The 25,130-nt window shown below is 37.3% G+C and overlaps 1 protein-coding gene across 3 annotated transcripts in view; it reads left to right on the top strand.

Moving 5' to 3' along the window:
• GABRB1 (gamma-aminobutyric acid type A receptor subunit beta1) overlaps window positions 1–25,130 on the top strand; it is a 390,116-nt gene that overhangs the window by 300,828 nt on the left and 64,158 nt on the right. The window lies entirely within an intron of this gene.

The following is a 25,130-nucleotide window of genomic DNA, read 5'->3' as shown; positions in this document are numbered from 1 at the left end:
GCCAACTTTTCAAAGGGTTCACAGTAACATTTTCCTCTGTATTGGAGGCTTAAGGTTCATTTCAATGCAATTATCTTTTTGAACCATTAAGGAAAGTCCACTTATTTTAGCTGGACAATTTATAAACTCATGCTTTCTCCTCAGAATCAAATTTCTCCTAAGACCTTCCAATACCCAAGCTGCGTTAATAAGAGAGCAAAAATATTTCAATGTGAAAAGACTTTGTGAGATTGTTTTTGGCTCTATAGTCTGTCCGCCTGAAGGACTGTAAATTGTTGTCTTTTAGAAAAACACTATGGTAAAGTCTTGTGTGCAATTGTCTTTCTTCATGGGAAGAACAAGAAGATAAATGGTATTCATGAGGCTTGTGGTTTAGCTTTGTCCTCTTGAGCTGTTTTTTCATTGATTGCTTTCTTAGCAGTTAGAATATTTTAGTCACTAAGTTTTAATCTGATTGATTATCTTGGTTTCATTGTTTCTCAACCATCAACGTGCAGACATTTGATCCCATGTATTGTGAATACCAGGCCAAGGCTATTTTTTTTTTAATTTTATTTTTATTTATTTATTTATTTATTTATGGCTGTGTTGGGTCTTAGTTCCTGTGCGAGGGCTTTCTCCAGTTGCGGCAAGCGGGGGCCACTCTTCATCGTGGTGCGCGGGCCTCTCACTATCGCGGCTTCTCTTGTTGCGGAGCACAGGCTCCAGGTGCGCAGGCTCAGTAGTTGTGGCTCACGGGCCTAGTTGCTCCACGGCAAGTGGGATCCTCCCAGACCAGGGCTCGAACCCGTGTCCCCTACATTGGCAGGCAGACTCTCAACCACTGCGCCACCAGGGAAGTCCCAGGCCAAGGCTATTTCCTGGTTTTCAGGGGCACAGAAAGTGCAATAGGTAATTAAGAGCATTGCAATGCCACTTAATGTAATGTGAGAATAGACAGATACTTACTTAGATCATTTAAAATGCTTTCCAGATCTAAACATCAAAATGGTAAAGAAAAATGGGAAAATTCCAGGTGATCCTCTAATATTATTAAACAATAAATGTATTCCCCATTGTCTGATTATTAAGTAATTACATTCATTTTCTAGTTTTACTGAATACAGACATAGAAATAGATAAAGATGCTTATGTAGATATATAGATTCAGACCTAGACATTAATCTAGTACCACTAGAACCTGGAATGAATAACATTCATGAGCTATTCTTTAATTAATATTCTAATTTTAAAATGTATTATATAAATACATTGGCTGAAAGTTATTAATATATGAAAGTATTAATGGTGACTTTTGGTTTAAATGCCAATGACAACCAAATTCAAACTATAGGAATGAAATACAAACTCAGTCATTTATTACTGGTTAATAATATTTCATAAATAAGACAGAACTTTATCTAAGCAAGTAAATCATTAGCTTTTGAAACTGACATGGAAAGACAAGGATGCTCATTCATATAAGTTATCTTTTACCCTTGACCTCTCTTCCATTGATTGTGATTTTTTACCTTTGCCTATGCCGGAAGGATATGACAGTCTGTCAAAATTCCAAGATCTTATGTTTACATCATTCACTTGAAGAATGAATTTTGATGAGTACTTGAATTGATTCTGTGCATAAATTACAAGTGCTAAAATTATCAACATTTTCTCCCAAAATGCATATTTTATGTTATAATGCATATTGAGTCTTTCTATTATTATAGGTTTACATTTTTCTTTAAGAAGGCAATTTTCTCTATTCATATTAGAAAATAGATGACTTTTAGGTCCATTTATCATATCGTACAATGACCAAAACTATAAATGAGGCAGAATTAAACATAACTTTTGCAGAGCAGGGATGAGGGGTGCCAAAACAATCAGAGAGTCCAAAGTCATCATAAGATATGGTGTCAGGCAATAAGTAGTGACCCAGGCATATGACAATCATTGAGGCAATTCAGTAAGATGCAATCAGTTATCTGGGCAGATGGATGAGGCATGGTAACTGGGACCCTAAGATCAGTTAATATATAGGACTGTAGGCAGACAGTGACCATCATAAAGTGATCCAGCAGTAGATCACAGAACTCTAGTCCCTAAAGATGTTTACCTAAAGCAAAGCAGAAACTCAGGCCTGCAAGAATTTGTGTAATGAGGAGTGTATGAAGACAGGAACTTGGGGGAAAGGGAAAAAACAGGGAACTGCCTTCTATTTGCCAGACAAAAGCTAAGCATTAATAAAACACCTCTGTAACAGAAGTCTTTCTAACAGCATTTAAGAGATAATGTATCTGAGGCTCAGAGAAGTAAAATAACTTACCCAGGGCAACAAGGCAAGGATACTGGTAAAGTGAGGATTCAAGCCCAGGTAATATATTCTCTATAATAGAATCTTGTAATCAACTGCTGAGCAAGGAAGCAGAACGTCAATGATTAGAAGTATAGCACCAATCAGAACAACTCCCAGCTAGATTGAGGATGCTGAATCAACCAAAGACTGGTCTATATTTCCTGAAATTATCCCCGATAAAGGTTAGAGTCGATCCCAGAAGCTGAAGCAGAATTTAGCTCAGGGCAAGGGTCAAATGATTGCAACTGTGGATAAAGGGTAGTCTGTGGGTGCAGGAAACCAAGTAGTCCTGATTCCATTGACATTACCAAAAAAAAAAAAAAAAAAATTTAAGCCTCAAATAACAACATTGCTTAGCTCTAATACTTTCCTTAAGATCCCTTCTTAACAATAGATAAACCAATGTAAAGAGATCTTAAATCTTAAGGGTAATAACTTCAAATGACAAAGTAACATATGGCAATTATATGGAGTCCAAATGAGCTTTACTTATTCCTGCCTAAGTACATAATCGATATGCTGCTAAGTGTTAATAAATACTGAATCTGTTATCCATCTATTTTTTAACTCTTCAAGAAAAAACATGTGTTAACATTATTTGCTGAAACAGATTTCCCTGAACTGTCATTTTATGAAGACCATAACTGAGCTTTAAAGTGATTACAAATGAGTGGTTCTAGTGTCAGTTGGGGAAAAGGAATGATAAAGTAGACATTTCACCAATATAAGATTGAACCAATCATACTTTTGTAACCAATATAGTAGAAACTTTACCTACCTTACGAAATTTACTAGTTTGTATTCTCTTCCATTACAATCCCAAGGATGGGGAAATGTTTTTCTTGGTCAGGTCCTTTGAGACAAATTAAAGATGTTTTGCCTTTCTTTAACATCATCTACTCTAGTAAAATGAGGAAGGCCATAAAGCCTTGTTAAATTGAAAACTTCCTTGAACTTGGAGCACATTAATAGCTTCATAGCCCTGGGATGCTATAAAATGAGTTAATGGCACATGGAAAAAAATCAATCAAGGAATTTAGTATTAAGAGGATTTGGAATTTGAAATCAATAAAGCTATCACATAAAGGTTTGATAGCCACAAGCCTCATGGAAATATAGAAAGGCTTTGGGACAACAATCATGAAGGAGTCTAATGCCTCTTCCTATATATTTTCTGCAGCAACTATTGAAGAAAATCTCAACCCTAATCTTACCCTCACTGTCAGCAGATAATGCCACCTCTCAGTACCTCCCTCACCCCCCCAAAAAAATAGAATCCATTTCGGTTCCGAAATCTCTCAGCAGTCTCACCCGTCTTCTTCTAAATGCCCTTATATCCTCACCATTCTAAGTTAGCCCCCTGTATTTAAGAGGAAGGGATGCTCCTCTTCCTTTTATAAGCTGACCCTGACCCTTTTCTTCCTCCTCTGGTAATTGATTTTCTCAAATTCACACACACCTCCAGCCCTGATCTTTCACATCCTCAGTCTCACCCTCTCTGCTACCTCTTTTTTCACAGCCTAAAAACAAGCTGAAAACTCCTCTCGTCACAAAACATCTCTACTCTACCCTCCCACCTCCCCTTCAGCTTTTCCTAATCTCTCTACTTCCTTTTTCTCAAAACTACTTGAAATAATGGTATATATCTGTTGTCTGTGGCCTCAACTTCCCCTCAACCCACTGTAATCTGGACCCTGCCTACCCATCTCCCAAGTCCACTGACACTGTTCTCAGAAAGGTCACAAAGGATCTCTCTTTACATAACATCTTTATTCCAATGATCTCCAAATGTATAGCTCCAGCTCAGATCTCTTTTCAGCTCCAGATTGATGCACATCGCACTTTTCTTGGCATATCTACTTTGATGTTTCAAAAGCATCTTAAACTTAATTTTCTCAAAACTTATTATCAATTTTTCCCTCACAAGTGAGTTTCCTTTCCAGCTTCCTTAATCTCACTATCCAGCCAGAATCCTAGGATTAACTGTTGACAGCTTCCTCTCCCTCACCCTCCTCCCATCCAATCTATTGTCAAGTACCATCCATTCTACTTGCCAGATATTTATCAAAGCCTTTCATTTCTCTCCAGCCCACTGCCACCAATCTTCTCTAAACCACCATGACTTCTTGCCGGAATCATTGTAGCAGTCTTGCTATTGGTCCTCTTATTTTTACCCTTGACTCCCTCCAACTTATTTTCTACCCAGTAGTCAGAGTCGTCTTTGCAAGATGTCAATTGGATCATATTATTCTGTGCTTTAAAATACTCAAAGACTCTCATTGCACCAGGAAAATTCTCCACACTTCCTAATTTGACTTACAAGCTTCTGAGTGACTGACCCTTCCTCAATATCTCCATTTTCCTCTGAAACCATCTTTCCCTTGCTTACTGCACTAAATTCCAGCACCACAGGTTCTTTGTTTCTTGCAGACTGATCTTTCTTTTATCTCATTATCTTCACCATCTTGTTCCTTCTGGTTAAAATGCTTTTCCCCATGATGGTTCTTTTAGCTTTTCCTCATCTTTCAGTTCTCATTTAAGATGCCACCTCCAACAAAAGGCTTTTCTGAGAATCCAACCTTAATTAGTGAACACCCGGTATTCTCTTTCAAAATTGTTACTTTCCCATATAGCACTTAGTAGTGTTTGTTCGCTTCTGTGTTTATTGTTTCTTCCCTCTCTGGATTAGAAACTCCATGAAGGAAAGGATCATTGTTTTGTTCACAACACAATAATTAAAACCCAGCCTAGTACCTGACATTAAATATCTGTGAAGTGAGTGTATGCTAAATTTCTTGGCTCCAAACTTTTTGAGTCTTTTGAATTTTGAAAGATAAGTCTAGTCTTAATTTTTTTCAGATATGATTTAAGGAAGGTATTTTTTGACTTGCAGTAAAATATTCTTTCATTTATACAATTTTATATTCATGCTTTAAGACCATCTCAAAAATTTAAGATTGTAAATATTCAACCAAGAGCCAGATAGGGGAAAACCTAACATTTTAATTATTTTAGGAATTTTCAAAGGCTGGTAAATGTGATAAACCACTAGGGTCTTTTTGCTTCACTTCAGTCATGAACTGTCTACATCCCTCCCACCTGAGCCACAACCAATTTATCAAACAAAGGTAACATTTAGTGATACCTGGTTATTTTTATACTTGTTTCTTATTTTAAAAAAATGGCTTGGAAACTTTTAACTTGGGCATTGTCTTAATGTATTCAGTTTAATGAAGCATCTATTCAATCCATCTCTTAGTCTCAGAATATTGTCATTGTATTTATTTCAATGTCTTGGTAGTAGCAACATCTACACAGAATGTCAAGCCATAGTCATGTTTATTTCCAAAATAATTTTTTTCCTTGTCCACAAAAATAGCAAGTGATAAGAAAAACGTGTCTAATAAAATGACCTAACTTAAGTGTGGAAAATTCCCTGAGAAAATGTGAGGTTTACAGAATTGAAATGCTAAGTTTTCATTATATAATATGTTACATTAACACCTGGAAATAACATTAAGTATAGTGTCCAGACATGAGGCAGGAGCAGTTCTACAAAAGCCTGCTCTTGTAAAGTCACACGTAGAGAATGGTGCCCAGTTCTTAATGCCATATTAAGATAATTTCCTTCAGAGGAGGAGACCAAGATATTTAGGAAGAAAATTTTAGGGAGGCATAATAGCCATTTCTGAATGTTTAAATGCTATCATAGAAGAGAAATCTTATGTTTGGTGTTTCCCAGGGTATTAATCAGGATTCTCCAGAGAAACAGAACCAATGGGATGTATACAGATAGAGAGAACGAGATTTATTACAAGGAATTGGCTCATGCAGTGATGGAAGCTGATAAGTCCCAAAATCTGCAGGGTGAGTCAGCAAACTAGAGAGCTGATGGTATAGTTCCAGTATGAAGGCTAGCAGCCTTGAGACCCAGGAGGAGCCGATACTTCAATTGAGTCTGAGAGCAGGAAAGGACTGATTGTCCCAGTGCAAAGATAGGCCGGAGGAAATCTCTCTTACCCTGTAGAGGGTCAGTCATTTTGTTCTATTTCAGGCCTTCAAGTGATTGCATGAGGCACACCCACATTAAGGAGTGTAGCCATTTAAATGCTAAGCTCATCCAAAAACACCCTCATAGGAATACACAGAATAATGTTTGACCAAATATCTGGGCGCTGTGTGGCCCAGTCAAGTTGACACATAAAATTAAGCATAACACCCAGAGTGCTAGATTTGAACCCATTCAATTCAAATAGCATTTTTTAAGTGGTGACCACAAGCAACTCTGTGTGCAAATAAGTAAGTGCTGGTGGTACAGCAGCAACCGAGCAGACAGGTGGCAGAAGTAGCGGGAAGGTAGATGTAGAATTGAAAAAAAATACTGTCCAATGAGCAGAAGGGCCCATTCATGAAAAAAGCCCCCCCTTAAGAAAGACTTCCCCGCCAACAGAGACACTTCAATTAATTGGAAATGGCCACCTACCAGTTTTAATGTAGAAAACATTCCTCATTGAGAGGGCTGTTAATTATATAACCTTAAAGATCTCTTTCAGCCCTAAAATCTAGCACTCTGGGAGTTTGTTCAATTTAGTTACATTACCAGTAAATTACTTTATGTGCTTGCCTGAGATACTGGTTATAAAGTGATCCTGATTTATAAAGGATATTAAAACATTAAAAAAAGTTATGAATACATGAACATAAATACTCACAAGAAAAATATGAAATGTAGGACAATTATAAGCAAAGCCTTTGAATCATTCTTACTTTATTGCTGCCTTCCACATCATTAATTCTGATCTGCAATAACTTAAAAATAGCATCTACAACATGCTGCACACTTTCTATTCATGGATACTAAACACCAAAAATAACAGAAGTAAATTGAACTTCATGAATGATTCATGGCTTCCCTTGCGTTTCCATTGTCAAGGAAATTAGCAGCATTGGATATCTCCTTAGATAAATTTGATTTTGCCATATTCAGTAGACTACTTAATGAAAATGAATATTTCACATTTATGTTCATAGAATTGTTAATGAATTTTAGTGCCCATAGCTTTTTTGTTGAGCAGAGGGGTGGGTGTACGGAAGACAGGAATCTTTTCTGAATTAATTTATTCCTTTTTCCAGGCTGCTTTTTTGAAACTGTGGGAAAGCAGTCTTTCTGAAAAGTCTCTGATCTTTTAAAGTTAGAAAATAAAAGCCAGTGGGGGAATGGAGTTCCATTTATTAAAATTAGTTTCATAATCAACTTGTCTATAAAGTTAGCCATTTAGCTGTTCACTTCTACCCTATCGACAGTTTAAGTTTATTTTCCATGTATGGATAAGTGGCTATGTGGATGGATGAGGAGATCTCTGATTTACAGGTTTAGATTTCTGGAAATTTCTTCTCTTCTTGATGCTCTAATGGATGACCATTTTGCTACTAGCTTCCTAAGAGGAAGTCAAAATAAAGGGTATTGTTTTGTCTAAAGGTTTTAGGTATTAACCAAACACTTAAAGACACAATTTTGAATGGAACTTTGATCTTCTAGAACTGGACACCCTTGCTAAACTGAGGGCTTTGGTTCACTTAGGATCCAAACTTGATAATAATGACTGCTAATATTTATTGACTATATATTATGGGCCAGGCAATTAACAAAAATTTCCTATTGAACGTTCACCAGAACCCTATTGTTTTACTCCATTTTACAGAGAAGGAAATCAAAGCACCAAGGCAGTTACTTGCCCAGGTCACAAAACTGTAGTGGTCCAAAAGGGATTTGAACTCAAGCAATCTGACTTGAACGATTTACCCCCCCTTCATACTGTCCTCAGAAAACTCCTTTCTAGCTTCCCCACTGTGTGGGAGTTGGGTGGTTTGGGGGTATGCTCTATCTGAATGCAAAGCAGACACCTGAAAACAAAGCAGGTTTTAATTGGTCCTTCTCCTCTCTGCTGAATCAGTCTCAATTCGGTTCCTACATGGGCATTTATTTTCTGACATTCTTGCCAACGAAGCTGAACGTTGATATAACTTAAGAAAAACTTTTATTTTACCAAGTCACTTCTACAATTGCAACAGATCATACAATGGTCAGAAACCCTTCTTCTTCTAAACGGCTAGAGATACGCTTCCCTAAATCGTTTTAGTACAGTGTTAGGCTTAACTGACTGCAGTGGTGCTGTAGTTTCAAAGTCCATCCATTACTCATAATTGTGGTTCATGAACATCTATAACCTTGACAATGGACATATTCCTGAGAGGTCTTGACTTGGTTTGTTCTGTGAACCACATCCATATAGGAACCATATAATTAATATAGATAATTTAGTTTTCATTTCAGTGTCAATTTCCATGTTAAACTGCTTTTTTCTTATCTTTAAGATCAAAGGTTTTAAAAGGGAGATTTTTTAAAAATATTGATATCATGACCCCACCCCAGACCAATAACATCAGAATTTGTAGAAGACGAGCCCTTTGGCAAGCACTTTTTTAAGCTCTCCAGGTGATTTTAATATGCCATGTATGACTGCCACTGCTCTAAGGCTGTCATGCTTTAAATTTTTGCTTTTCAATTTTTTTCACCATCCCTTCTAATAGACCCAGCTCTCTAAATGGGAAACAGAATGGAGACATAAAAATGAAAGAAGAAAGTACAGCAAAGAACAGAAAATAGCACAATTTCTTTCAAAGAAAAAAAAAAATCACTGAAATGATCAAAGGAAAAAAATTTAAACTACTCTTTCCTTTATCCCCTCTGGCAGAAGACTCCATTGTTTTTTTCCTTTAAAGGTGCATGTCTTGACATAAATAGGTAGACCAAGGGACACTGCCTTTCATTGGAATTAAGTGCTTCAATCAGATTTTCAAATCCATGTAATGAGTCAAGTTGTTACAAGATGCTACTCTATTTTAAAAGCCCTGATATATATACCATATATTGGTATGAATGCACTCAGTGAAACTTTAATTTGTATTATGATGCTGTGGTAAATGGAGTTATCTACTTGGGAAAGAGAGGCATTGGCATCAGCTGTTTTTGTAACATTATAATGTTAAAAAAAAAAATTAGTTAACCATTTACTCCTGAATGAATACATAGCAACAGGCTTTACAGGAATAGTTTTTTGTTTGTTTCTGTTTTTTATTTCACTTTATTTTATTTTTTTAATTGAATGAAAGATTCTTTAAATTCTATAGTGCTTTACAGTTTTCAAAAGTTTCACATACATGATTTCATGTAATCTCATAATAACCCTTTTTCCCCCCACCCCTATGTTGCCCCTCCCCCTTCCCTCTCCCCACTGGTAACCACTAGTTTGTTCTCTGTATCTGTGAGTCTGCTTCTTTTCTGTCTTATTCACTAGTTTGTTGTAATTATTTAGATTCCACATGTAAGTGATATCATACAGTATTTTTTACAGGAATAGTTTTATCAAACCAAAATTGAGCAAGGTCCATTTCTTTCAACCATAAAAAATGAAACAATAATTTCTGTGTACATCTTCATCTCCCACACCCGGTCTCATAGGCACTGACTGTCCTCATTTGATTGTGTGAAAAGAGCAGATTTGTCGTAGCGCTCCCACTAGCTGACTGCATTGATTCCAAATAGATCGTATTCCCAGGACTGGGATTACGTAGACCTACAATTCAGACAAGAAATTTCACTGAGTAGAGCTAAAGGGTCACCTGCTCTTACCTTAAAAACTGTCAGAGTGGAAATCCATCACTTGTCTGATATGTTCCCCGAGGTGCTTGTCAAACATTCATGCGCTTACAGGGATCTTGTTAAGATGCATTCTGGTTTAATGAGCTTGGGCTGGGGCCTGAGGGTCTGCATTTCTAACGTATACCCAGGTGATGCTGGTGCTATTGGCCTATGGACCACACTTTGAGTAGTAAGAATCTGGAGTAAGTTAAAAAAAGAAAAGCAAAAAACCCTGTCTCACCTGTGTTCCTCCTCAATCTGCTTTCCCAGCCTGTTTGCTTCCTACTGAGATTTAAATAATTAGCCGTTGTCACAGTGGTTGCTCAGCACTTGATTCAAAAGAGTTTTGAGTTTTAAATTAACTGAGGCAGAAAAGTCATTTCCAGATGACCTGAATAATTCCCAAACACTGAAATCTGAACAGCTTAGATGCTGTTAGGCACCCTGGGCGTGTATCATTCCTGGCTTACTCTTTAATATATGGAAGATTCCCAGCTGTGGTAGGTCATTAGTACTCTTAAGCCCACACTAAAAATAATATTTGGTTGAATATTTTGTACTTAGAAAGGATTTAATTTTAATGAAGGAAAAAATAATAAATAATATTCTATTTGATTTTATTTTTTTAAAATTTTTATTGGTGTATAGTTGCTTTACAATGTTGTGTCAGTTTCTACTGTACAGCAAAGTGAATCAGCTACACATATATATATATAGCCCTTCTTTTTTGGATTTCCTTCCCATTTAGGTCACCACAGAGCACTGAGTAGAGTTCCCTGGGCTATATGGTAGGGTCTCATTAGTTATCTATTTTATACATAGTAACAATAGTGTATATCTGTCAATCCCAATCTCCCAATTCATCCCACCCCCCACTTTCCCCCTTGGTATCCATATGTTTGATTTTCATGTCTCCAAACTAGACCTTTTAGTGGAAGGAGCATAGAGTTATACCTTCACTATCTAGAGATCTGGGATTTAACGAGTCATTCTGAAGAACTCAAGTTTGCTAGACTTTAACTATTTTGACGCAAATCTTTCTCAATAGAGAACTCTAAAAATCATTTATTCTTTTCTGATTATTCAGGGTCATAATTGTGATCATTTTTCATGATGTGATGAAGCTCTAGCTTCATCTGAAGCAAAGGGAGGTATAAGGACTTGTACTCTGATCCTCATGGTGACCTTAATTTAAGACCTACTTTTTTAAGAGTCTTCCTTGGTGGAGAGATGAAGGCCCTTTTCTACATAATTAATGTGTCAATAAAAGAAATGTCTATCTCTAGTCAATTAGGCATATTTCTATAACTCAAAAAAAAAAAAAAAAGGCATTTTCCTGGCAGAGTTCTCATTTTAAGTAACATAGTCTCTTCATTAGGGATCAGTAACAGCCCTTCACGAATCATTCATTTCAACATCTCAGCCATTGTCCAGGTCCTCAGTGTCACCTTTTCATCACCTTCTTCCATCCTTACTGCCATGGTGATTGGTTCTCAAGTCACCTGCATTCATGCAATGTCCAGTTACTGAGTTACGCAGGTTTTTTACATGTAATACCCTATTCTCGCTGTTTCTGCCATTATTTTATCTCTTCTTCTTTGAATTTGTACATGCTATACATGCCAAAACAGTACCTTGGTCTTTAGAGGGAAGATATTTTACTTAATTGTCATCTGACTGTAGATGGGAAGTATTAGGAAGTGTCTCCCCCAAGAAATGCAAAACGATTATGATTTTTGCATGTACTGATTATTTACTTCAAACCTTTAATCTAGTAGCATAATCAAAGGGACAAGCCTGAGTTTGCTAAATTTTCACAGTTTCCTAACCAGTATGTAGAGTTATAATAAAACTAAATTTTCTTCCTAGGTTGCATGAAGTTTAAGAAGTATCCTTCTGCTATTGTGATACCAGGTCATAGTTACTCTTCTTAAAATTTTACTTTGAAAAGAATTTCATGCATGAGCAGTATTTAAAATTCCATATTTTGTTCCATTTGGGGCTGAACAATAATAATTATTGAATAACAATGATTGAATATTATAAATATTACTACGAATAATAATATGACTAGAAGTGCTAGAATATAAATAGCAAAAGCTAAAGCGAAAGCGTGCTGAGATAGGATGTCTCAGATACTACATTCACTTGCCAAAATGTAGATCGTGAAAAAAACAGTCCACCTGGGTCAAGCCAAGCTCACCTTGGTCAAGGTGAGCAGTATCACCTTGGTCAAGGTGAGCAGTAGCTTGAGTACACCTGGAGGTATGAATGCATGCAGAAGGTTTAAACATGACAAAGATTACACAGGACACCAGCCCATGAGAAGCACCTTTTAGTGGAAAGTTCTTTCTTAGCCAGTAAAGATCTACCTTATAAGTAAATTGATCTTCTCTGATTCAATCCTCTGAAAAAATGGAAGAATGGACTTGCCATCAACCAAATTGAGGACAGCATCAGGTAGAGCCCAGAAAAATTTTTGGACATACTCAATTTGTATTGTCTATTAGACATCTAAGTGGAGATTCAAGTTTTCAATTGAAAGTCTAAAGTTCAGGGTAGAGGCCCTATCTGGAAATGTAAGTATACAATTCATGAGCTTCTATATGTACTTAAACCCATGCATCTAGATGATATCACCAAGGTAATTAGTGTAGCTAGAGAAGAGGTCCAAGTGCTAAGCCTTGGCCAAACCAATACTTAGAGTTTAGGAAGATGATAGAAAACTCAAGTATGGCAATTACTATCTGCAAGTGCACTACATATAATAATTCATTTAAATTATACCATGGCTCTGTCATAGGTACCATTATTGTTCCCATCTTACCAATGAGGAAATTCAGTCACAGTGGCATCACCTAATTTGTCCATGTTCACATCTAGTAAGTGGCAGAGACAAATCAGCAAAGGAGACTGAGAGGTGTGATCAGTGGGGTAGGAGGAAGCCTAAGAGAGAAGAGTATTCTGGAACGAAAGTAAAAAAATATTCTAGAAAAAAAGAGGTGATCATCTGGGTCAAATACATATGATAAAACAAGTTAACCAAGAACTGAGAACTGATAATTGGATTTGGTAACATGGAGTTCTGGGAGTGAAAATCTAAATGCAGTAGATGTAAAGGAGGATAGGAGAAGAGAAAGTGGCCTTACCTGTAAAGTGCCTGGTACAGTGCTTAGCACATTTTAACTACTCAATAAATGGTGGTCATAGCCATCATCGGAGTGCAGGGCAATCAGCTATTTGCTGTCAGAGAATTCTGAACTGCTTCAACTTTTGTATTAGTTGTAAGTACTCCTTTCTTCCGTTTTGTCACACTTACCATTCTGATTGTTGCCACTGTTGTTGTCAATGTTCTCATCGCTGTCCCCTCTTCATTTCTAACCATCTTCTCCTATCTCTTGGTTTTCACCTTAAAACCTGATGTTGTACATCACTAACCAATCAAAGCCCTCTTCTCCTCGCCTCTTGAGCTGACTGATGACAGAGGGCCAGGAGCAACCACGTGTCTCTTGTTGGCTCTATTTGCCTCTTTCTAGGTTCCCAGAGGTTTCTGATTCTTACATCATATGCAAGTGTTTATTGTGCATGCACCATTCCTGACACTGTCAGTACTTCTAGGATGGCAAGATGACTATATCATAGTCACCCAAGGCTACATTCCTAAAACAACATTTGTACAGATGCATGAATGCCATTCTCAAGAGAGTTAGATTATTAGAAACTAGTTCATCCACCAGCAACATTCTGTTGCTATTTTAAATTAGCATCAAAGTCCAATGCACTTTTTTGTCAGGTTCACAGGCCAGTGACTCAATTCCTTTTACGTTAAGTTGGGATCACTTAAAAACACTCTGTGGGCACATCTCTCTCCCTAACATTGACAGCTTAAATACAGCTACTGGTTTCAGCATATTCCTGTGCATCTCATTGCTAAACAGACCACTTTTCAACATTCTATTGTGTGACCTATGAAGTACCATGCAGATGATTTCTCAGCCTGCTTTATAGACAAGGAAGTGACGTGACAAAGAATTTGGCCCACAATTCCTCTCCCTAATTCTCAGGAAGGAAATCTCCATTATTTGCTGCATTTGAAAAACTGTGGCCCCTACACAACTATAGGTAGAGTCTCCATTTCCTTAAGAGAGGAAAGGGGGGATGTCCAACCATTGGTAAATTTTCCAGAAATGTCCCTTTGTTGGTTTAACAGTCTCTACTTAAGAGTTTGGGGAATCAAGTAGAATGTCAAGTAAAAAAAAAAAAAAACTTGGTTAATAATTCAAATGTTTATTCACCCACACACTTTCTATAATCCTTATCATTTATCATGGACTATTCCAGGCAGAACAAAATCTCTGTCCAGATGTACCTTGCAATCTATTATAGACAGATAGAAAAAAATCAAAACAAAGTCGCTGGTATAAAATATAATGCAGGAGTATGATATGCTGTGACAAGTGTGTTGAAGAAAAGAAAGACGGGGTAGAGGGATGGAGAGGTGTGTGAGTAGAGGCAGACACATTTGCACACTGTTTGGGATCAGGAAGTTATGCAAATCCAATCATGTTAACACAAGGAGAGATAAGCCAGAGTGTGTCTACGGTTCATAGGTATTGAAAGAGTTGTTCAGTTCCACCAAGACACTCAGCCATTCCAAACTGTGGGCTCCAGTCTTCCCCTTGCTCAGTCCATTGTCCTGTCTGGCCTCAGTGCAATGAAAACACAGCGTCTGCTTTAAATAAATCACATATGTGAAACCCTAACCATGATCATTCAATAACTTCAGCATAACGTCACTGCCAGTGAGTAAGTAGAATTAGAAGTTATCTCAGTGATTTTGGGAAGCTTATTTGATGTGCCCCTTCCCCTTCCCAATGCTCAAGGTAAGATGAGACTGCAACAGTGACCTTCTAAGTGGAGAACAGTTCACACCTCCATTCTGTGTGGTCTGAGAACTATCTTATACTGGAGCAATAAAGGTTCCCTCCATTGTCCCATGGAGTCTCAGCCCCACAGTATGATGTCCTCTCTCAGTCACTGCCCTGTACGTTGACAGCCACACTGGGCTAAGTCTCCTGGAGGTGGGTGTGCATATAATCACCATAATAATTACACTCAGGCATAGTAGAAGTTCGTCACTTCTCTGGAAGTTGCTTTTATTGAACCTTTATCAATCTCCATCATTATTTGCATTTGACTAAATATGAATGTGAGTCTAGAGAATAATAGCATATATATATATACGTATATATATACACATATATATATACATATATATGTATACACACACAATGCTTTCATACATTTTCATTTGAGTCCCCCAAAGAATACATTCCTAAAGTAGCATTTGTACAGACGCATGAATGCCATTCTCAAGGGTTCTCAAGAAAAGTAAGATAGTTATCATGGCTCCCATCACGCTGATGCAGTCCCCAAGCCCAAAAGAAGTTAAACGAATTTGCCAAATAGACAGGGTTAAAATGTGGCTGAGCCCCGACTAAATTATGGGCCATATGAGTTTAAATTCTGTTCTTTCCACTACAGGAAATTATGCCCTGTTGAACCAAATTCTTCTAAGAGAACAAAATAAGACACTCTGGAAAACTTCATTGACTTTCTTAGGTCTCAAAGGTATTCCTGAATGTTGAAAAGCAATAGTTTACTAAATAATACCTAGATGGCTTTTTTAAAAAAATCTTAACGGTTTTTCCCCAAGGTGCTAATTATAACTCTGTGTATATAAATGCATTTAGTTGAAGCTTAACATTCCCAAATTTAACATTTGAGGTTCTGTTTCTAGTCAAGTTTCTATCAAGAAAACAGAAGAACCACTCAATATATTCAAGATATAGAAGGTTTTAATATAGGGAACTAAGAGCATACAGGAAGACTGGAAAAGCTGATGAGCTGAGGTGAAAGAAATCAACCTCAGCAACTTCAGCCTGGAGTACCCAAGCAGTGAAGGTGCTGCAATACTCAGGATCTCTCGGAAGCCCCACCAATTATCTCTGTCTCTGTAGCAAGGTAGAGGTCCTCAAGGGCTCCCCAACAAGTCACTGAATCTCATCTTCCCATGCATCTGGCAGCAATTGTCCCCAGAAAGTAATGGCCTCTCCTCCGCCATCTTCCAAATCTGGTACCAATGCCTCTCTTTGGCAAACTCTATCCTGGGGAAGGAGACCTCTGGGAAAATTGTTTCCAGCTTCTCTTCAATGATACTTGGGGTGGTGATGCCAAGTTGACAATAAACAAACAAACACAAGCATGTCAAAGTGATCTCAGATTTCCATGTCTCACTATTTATAAGTTTTCTGAAACACAACCTGGAATCCTATCCCCTAAATGACATAGGAAAGGAGCAAGCCACACAGCCAGGGAGGGTACCTCATCATTCATCCAGCTTCCCCGCCATGTAATCGACAAATATTAGATTCTATCTTTTTATGTGCTGTGAACAAAACAGACGTGGACCCGGACCATGCTTACATCTTGATAGGACTTTGTCCTCAACTCCTTTGAAGTTGCGTTTGGGGGAGGATTTATATGCTGTTGAGTCATTCACAAATTTGGGTAACATCAAGGTTCTGAGGCTGGCTCAGCCATCTTAACAACCAACTTCCCAAAACCACCCAATTCAGTCATAAAAGCAATCCAAAATACCCACTGAGTCATCAGAGGTCATTTCTTGATTCATGGCCATGCTCACATATGCAAATGTGTATAGCACTTTGTACTTACTGAAAGGTATTCTCTAGCATTGTCTTGTTTGACCCTCACAAATCATCTTGCAGGTATGGGCAGATAATTTTTCTCTTTTCATTAATGAAAAATTGAGGACACAGAGAGGGGCAATCCATTGTTTTATTAAAGACCAATCCTGGACTTGAAACTAGATCTCAATTTAGGGTCCTTTTACAGCATCCCACTGCCTCTTTTGTACTAAAAGAACTGGAATCAGGACTTGCTAGATGTGAAACTACAGAATTAAAAAGGCCCAGGCCTTCTAAATCATTTTTATTGCCCACTTGTAATTGTTCTTCCAGCTTAAATTCTGAACCAAAGTGTCTGGAAGTGTCCTCTTCTTTGTTAATGAAAAAGTGAACAAATCTCCCTTAGACAGAATCCTTCTTTTTATGGACATTTTCTGCAATAAATAGGTCACTTGGTCATATCCATATCTGTGAGTAGTTTATTAAGTCAGATCTGTCTTAAAATATCTGTGTCTGACAAAAATCCTTTTAGGGAACTCACGCAATTCTGACAGAATCTTAGAACTAGAAGAGGACACTGAAGATTATTTAGGCCACTTCTGTCAGATACAGATGAGGAGAATGTAATTCTCAAGTCTCAGTGCCATTGAGGTCAAAATCACACAGCTAGTTACCTAGATGCAGACCTGTGCACAAAAGTCAGCTTTAAAGATTCCGTGAGCCCATGCTATGCTGCCAGTGTGGGGGGAGTATAGGAAAATTTTAAGAATATTCTCTGGATTAAAACCAAGTTATGGAGACATAAAACAATGAAAGAAAAATACAAAGCAGGAAATAATTGAAAAATAATGGTCTGTAAGCTGTAATTGCTGTAATTCCCTAAGGGAATAGATCAAGAATTTATTTTTAATCTCTACCTATTCTACAAAAGATGTGAGGCACTTCACAAAAAATACTTTCAGTGTAAAAGGATTAGAGTAAGCAGTTGCGGTGACCAGGACAAAGGGAAACTATGGGTGGAAAAATAATAAAGCAAAACCTGTTATTAGGGTGGACCATACAGTTGAGAGAAATGGACCCCAGATTTATCACTAAGTTTTCTAATGGCCAAAGCAAGTAAACACAATCAACTTATAAGAGTCAAATTGTCCATAAAACCAAACCTAATTTACTGTTCTGTAGTATTTCTCTAGTAAGTATTCAGAAAGAGGGCTCGGAGTTTTATCCAGTTCTTCCTTACACAATCCACCGGCGTGCTCTGTTGGCATAACACCAAAGTACAATTCAGTAAAGCAGTTCTATTAAATCCAAAATGATGCTGCTGAAGGATCCAGCAGTCTTGTGGTCTGGCTTGATTCAAAGGCATCATTCAAAGCATGTAGAGAATGGATCAATTACCTGACCCCAAAGTATTTCTTCCAAAATATTATTTGTGGTGATAGGGAAAGCAAGGAGCTCGTGGTATATATACTATTTGTCAAGAGCCAGTGGTGTGTATAGTCTGTCATGCTGGGTGATGGATACTCCACAAGCTAGTTAATCAACCAAGCAGAGTTGAGTGTCGTTAAGGGCATTTGTAAAACTGAAAGAACCTAATTGTCACGTTTAATGCCTTTGTACAGGGCCAAATAAGGTCAAAATCGCACCCACCTAACTTAAAGTATATATATATGGCCTGTTCTCAGTCAAGAGCAAAGCAGGCCTGAGACCACAGGTCAGAGAATTTAGGAGTGGCCTTCGAAAAGAGATGGGACTTGAACTGGGATGGACAGAGAAGAGAAGTGAGGAAATTTTAGGTTGAAAGAATCACATGATCACGTGGTGAGGGGGTTACAGATAGGAGATGAGTTGGTTTGCCATCAAAATGTGTGACTTTAAAATGCAGTAACAATGGAGCAAATCTAAACATAATTCAGCTTGATTTTTTTATAGCAATACTGCGAGTAGAAAGTTCTTTAATTTGATATGACAGCACTGGTTTGACAGGATTTCAAGCCCATGAATTCAGTAAGTGGGTTTGTTTTGATGACCTTTGCTAATTTGTTGAATGCCGTGAAAATCCCCTGCAGACTTTCTAACGGTTCCAAAGCTAAAAATAATGACCTCACTGAAGATTCTGTCAGCTGCTCTGATTCAGAGAATGGCTGAGAATGACTGATGGACTCTGGTTCCAAAATGAGGCTCAGAAATTTGCAACCTGACACATCTCGTACATACCAGAAAATGATGTCTGTCTTACTAGAGAGCAAACATAGGGTCAGAGGGAGCCATAAGCACTATCTCTTCTAAGTGAAAGTTGTAATTACATTAATGCTTCATTGTAGGCTAACGCTGTACCAGGTATTGTGTTTCACATGTATTACGTATTTCATATTGTCCTCACAACCTCTCCATGAAGAAAGAAGTATCACTAGCTTCTAGATGTAGTAACAAAGATTCATAAGCTTTAAGTAACTTGCTTAAAGTTACACAGCTCATTAATGCCAAAGTTTTGAACCTAGGTCTTTCCGACTCAAAAGCTAGCGTTCTAAGGACTTCCCTGGTGGTCCAGTGGTTAAGACTCTGCACTTGCTCTGCAGGGAGCGCGGGTTCGATGCCTGGTCAAGGGACTAAGATCCCACATGCTGTGCGGTGCTGCCGAATAAAAAATATATACTAAAAATTTTTTTAAAAAGCTAGTGTTTTTAACCTCTACATAATACAGATTCTAAGCCTTGTAGGGGCCATTACTTTAGATTATATTACTAAAGTACTTTGTTAGGCAGTGTAAAGCCCAATTTAAAAAAAAAAAAAGCGCAATTCCTTGGTGAAGAATCAGGGAATTTGAAGGTTAACTAAGGACCTGCAGAATCATTAGCCCAACCCTCTAATTCTGGATGTGAGATCCTGAAGGGTGATACCAAATATGAGCTGTCCAGAGTTCTGCAGCTGGTTAATGGAGAATCAGGCCGTCCAGTTCACAACATCATGCTCCTGAACATTGCCCCTGCTGTCTGCTCTGGGGCAGGTCAACAATTAGTTGTAAAATGTGAGAAAAGAAATGAGCCTGGGTATAAAAGAAACCTAAACATTTTACCACATTCAGTCAGGTCCACCGTGGAATTATATGGTTAGAGAACTAGACGTTGGGTTTCTGCTTTTATAATGAAAACATCCTAAGGACCCAGAGAATATTAAAGGATAATTGTTAATAGTTTGGAGGGGGAAAAATCACATACAGAGAGTCTTATATAACCAGGTTAAAATCAAACTTACTGATCTGTTTCAGCCCGCCACCTCTTTGAGTTCAGCAGTGAACACGAGCACAACTGCCAATTTTCATGGTTAGACTGAGAAATTGTTGAAATCTTCTTAAGTGTCAGTAGGGTATCTCCAACCTGTTATTGCCACTCAGCATTCTCATAAGTGTAACCCTCCATCTGTCTGTTGTCTTTTAGTGCCTGGTGAAGCATTTATCTGCATTATTAAAATGTACATCTGATCTTACCAAAATATGTGACTTCCTCCCTTCTCTGAACAATTGAGTATCTTCCCTTAAAAACATACATAGTTTCTAGAATTGGCATCAAATAATCAGAAATATTTGGTTAACTAGTTAATTATTTCAGTAATACATTCAACAAGTATTCATTGCACCTGGATGGTACCCGGCACTGTGCTAGATGACGGTGGTGAGCAAAAGGAGAGAGGGTCCCTACCCTCCCTAATGGAGTGTCCAGGTAGGGGAGGAAGATAGGCATTTAGCAAAGACTTACACCAATACATCGCTATGCGCTAGTGGTACTTTATACTATTAGAGGGTAAATGAGGGGGATTGGACTTATGGTGGTCAAGAGAGTCTCCTTGAGAATATACGTACTGTTTATAGATCTAAATGCTGAGTAAGGAGTTAATGAGGCAAACAGGAGAAAAAATATAGTCCAGGCAGAGAGAACATCAAATTCAAGACCCTGTGGCAGGAGGGATCCTGGCAAACATGGTGGACAGAAATAAATCTAATGCAGTTGTAGCAGCAAGAGAAGAAAGACCATGGTGTGAGTTGAAGCTGGAAATATAGGCAGAGGACTTACCTTGCAGGATCTTATAAGAGTTTTGTCTTAAAAAAAAGAAAAAGAGCTTTGTATTTATCCTAGGAAGAGTGGATCACTGGAGGATTTTTGAGCTGGGGGAAGGCGGGTTAACATGATCAGATTTGTATTTGAAAAATCACTCTCGCTGTGGTATTGAGAAAAGATGCAGGTAGAGAAAGAAGATTAACCATTTTGAAGACTATCAGAATGGACGAGGGAAAGAAAGATGCTAGCTTGAATCAGGATGGAAATGGAAAGGAGTAGACGGATGCAAGGGAGAGTTAGAAGGAAAAACAAATTCTTCTTAGTGAAGAATTCAATATGAATGAGAAAGATAGAGAAACAAAAAATGGCCCCTACGATTAACAAGGATTTTTGCTTGGATTAGTAGATGAATGAGGATGTCATTCACCCAAAATGGGAATAATGGGAATGCTTTGGATTCTGAGTTGGGGGCAAGGAAGAGATCACAAGTTTAATTTTTGATTTCTTGATGTATGATATAGGTCCGAAGCACGGAGAGAGGTCTACCCTGAAAATATAAATTAGTGAATCATCTGAATATTTTTGATAATTATAGCTATAGGCATAGGTGAATTTCCCTGAGGAGATGACGCAGAGTAAGTAATGAAGAGTTAGGAGGCCTGAGGAACTCCAATATTTGATGATTAGGTAGAATAAGATAAGAATGGAAAAGAGACAAGGAAGGAACAGCCAGAGAAATAGGAAGAAAACCATGAAGTGCAGAGTTGCAGAAGCCAAAGAAACGAAGTAAAGTAAACCCTGGGTTCAATAAGCTCTAACCTGAAATATACATATATATATATATGCATGTATATATATATATGGCTTTGTCTCATCAGCAACATTGCACAAACTTCTAGTCAAGTTCAAATTGGAATAAAGCAAAGAGCATGGATTTCTAATTCCAGTTCTGATATTAACTCTCAGACCTTAGTCAGTTCAGTCTTTGTGATATATTTCTTTCAACAAAATTATGAAATGTCAGAATCTATTTACATAAACATACACACTTTATAGTCCTCTCATATGTACTGACTTTGCTTCTGTAAGTTGTTTATCAACTTTAGAAATACTTTCTGACTTTGTATCCATGAAAATGCTAAGGATATTATAGTATAATAACCTGTACTTTTCAGAATATAAGAAATTCTTTTGCAGGATGACTGCAATATGCTTTATTGGTCTCAACTAACTTCATGCTTGAAAAAATATATTTAATTTATTACCTTACATCAGTTCTTATTTTTTCATTCAAAGTATTTTCCTCTTGGGCTTAGACTATAGATATATATAATGAGGTTTTAAGGCATTCATTAATTAATATATATCTAAATCTATTAAAGGTGGGATTTTCAATATACATTTCCTCAAGTAACTTAAATTTATGTGTACAACTTTAATATATCTGGCCTTAATGTATTGCAAAGATAACAAGCCCTACTGGCCAACTCCTCTATACCATAGTGGAAAAGGCATGGTGTAAGAATCAAACATCTCTGGGTTTGAGCCCAGATTTGCTACCTGGGCAGGTTGTCGTTATACCACCCTCTGTCTCATTTGCTTCTTCTGTGAAATATGGAGAACAATACTCAACCTCATGAGGTTTCTTTAAGAAAATGTCTACCACATATAAATACTCAATAAATGTTAATGCCTTCTTGACATCACAATAATAATATGACAGAATAGTTGCCACCTGAAATCAGAACAAATTATGACTGTATTGTAAGCTGTTGAACTAGCATGCATGCCATCCAGAAAAATAATCACATGTTTTTCAATATATTCAGAGTGCTATGAGCGCTAATGACATGATGATAACAAATCAACCCTGAGTTTATGGTCATCTCATAGCTTGTGAATTAAAACATTTGATGATCCTCATCAATGTAGAGAGTTAACTTCCATATGATTTGAGCAAAGAAAGTGATGGTTTCTCCTGCACTAGCTTTCAGGAAAAGATGCCCAACTAAGAGGTTTTCACAGAGAATTCCTTCAATAATGATGTGTGGAGTGAATGAATAGAGTGAAACAGAATGAGATAAAAGTTTATTTCCTTATTTTAGGAAATGCATAGAAGTTAGAGATTATGCTGATTTTGCAAATTTCACAGTTCTGTGGAAAACTCAGTGCTATGGTGTGTTCCACAATCATTCATTTAATCAATAGATAAAGTACTTTATTCTGTTGCTATGATATTAGGTGCCATGATGGTTAAAAAAAAAATCACGTCATAGGTCTCTGCCCTACAGACTTATAGTGTCAGATAGGAAAATCATGAACCAGATAATCACAAGGTTGTTTCCAAAGCTAGTCAAATAAAGTTGTCCCCCCCTCATCTAATCTTCATCTAATCCTTCCATTTTAGGCCAAGAGTGTCTATTATATTTCCCCAGCAAAACAATATCCAAATTGTTGATTTTGTTCCTTTTAACTTCACCATACATATTGATATCATCTTCTTTAATGTACTGTTTTCTTCTAGATTCTGAGCATATAGGTACATTCTAATTTGCCTATTGCCTTACTGATATATTTACACTCACATTTTTTGGTTTGCATGTTTGGAACTGCTTATTTTGGATATTTTGTTTATTTTGTCACAGTAGTAAGTGTTTAATAAGGAGAAAGTATAGAAAGTTCAGAGATCTTTCCTGGCATACTTCTCTATCTAGTTTCTCTTCAATGTTTTTTAATTAAGCCAAAACTACTAAAAATATAAAAATGTAATAATGAATTCCATCAAAGTTCCTCCCACTTAAGTATTTTCTCTGACAGTGAGGTTAAGACACATTTCATGTTAAGTGATTCCTTTGATGTTTCCCTCACAAGTACATAACGTAATCATTGCTAACTTATTTTTAAGGTGAATCAAGATCAATCTTTAATTAATTTAAGTGAATGCTTTTGTAAGCCTTCTTGATATAAATGCCTTGAATTTGTCTTCTAATATGTAAAAGAATATTCCCTTTACCACCTTGAGAGATGAATTGGTATGTTATTTTTTTCTTCCTTATAGTAAAATGAGAATGGCAATACTTATCTTGAAATATCATTGAGACTGGTACATAGTAGGCATTCATTTTCTATTTTTATTTTTATCAGTAATACAGGTACATGGTTTAAGAATGCAGTAGTTTTCCAAGGTCTATTATAAAAACAGCGGTCTCCTGTTTGTCTCTGCAACCCATCTCCCTCCACTCCCATTAACCAGCAGTCACTGATTTCAACTCTTTCAGTTTGTTTTAATGTGTACCTTCACATGTCTAAATAATAGCACTACACTGTTAATTCTTGGTTTTTCACTTTAATACCTTGTACGTTTTTCACACACTCCCATATCCCCTCACTAACACACATACACATACTTCTTTCCTGTTCATCTCCCTAATATTGGTGTCTACTGATCAATCAATATCCATTAGTATTAAAATATTGAAATACTTCCCTTTAGGTTGGAAAATAGCTATTGCCTTGAAGCTCTCGAGCCCAGGACCACCCCTAGACCTCCCAGATATTTTCCTACCACAATCCAACAAGGAAGGGAGTAATACCCGACACAGCTTTAGACAGTGTCCAGTATATTTTGGTTTGTGGCCCATACCAGACCAATAACTGGTAAAAATTTAATATTTGTCATATAATTCCAGGTTATATTACAATTTTTGTTTATTCTGACATTCAATGCTCATATTATTACAACTCTGTGAACATTATTCACAGGTAGGCTATTTAGTATACTATGACTAAATTCACTTTCCTGTACAACTTAGCCTCTTTACCATTACTCAGTCATCCACAAACTCTTTGTTCTAGGTGTACGTCTCTTCTTGAACACACAGGTGATATATCCAATTAATCTTCCTAGGGATGTCTCTCCAAGAACTCTGTGTTCTCTTGCTCCCATCTTAATTGGTTGCTCTCTGGGTCCGCCTGCACTACTCTCACCCTAAGATCTCCTTTCCCATCATCCTAGGAATTTCTTGTCTACCTTTTGTAGGGGAGCCTCTGTTTTCTGAATTCCACATCATCTTCTTCCTTAATTTACATCCTGGTGGAGCCTTCCCCCCTAGCTTCCTAAGAGTGGCTGAGGGAAGATAAACGTTTTGAGACCTTGCATGTCTGGCAATGCCTTTATTCACTCCTGAAAATTGATTGAATTTTTGTGTATATAGACTCCTATGTAAGAAATCAATTTCCCTTGGGTTTTCTAAGGCAATATTTCAGTGTCTTCTAGCTTCTGATATTGCTACTGAGAAGGCCAATGCTATTCTGATTCTTGAATC

The sequence above is a fragment of the Balaenoptera musculus genome, chromosome 5 (genome assembly GCF_009873245.2).
Source record: "Balaenoptera musculus isolate JJ_BM4_2016_0621 chromosome 5, mBalMus1.pri.v3, whole genome shotgun sequence".
NCBI classification, from domain to species: Eukaryota; Metazoa; Chordata; class Mammalia; order Artiodactyla; family Balaenopteridae; genus Balaenoptera; species Balaenoptera musculus.
Note: the sequence above shows the minus strand (reverse complement) of the source record. Positions and strands in the feature narration are given on the sequence as shown.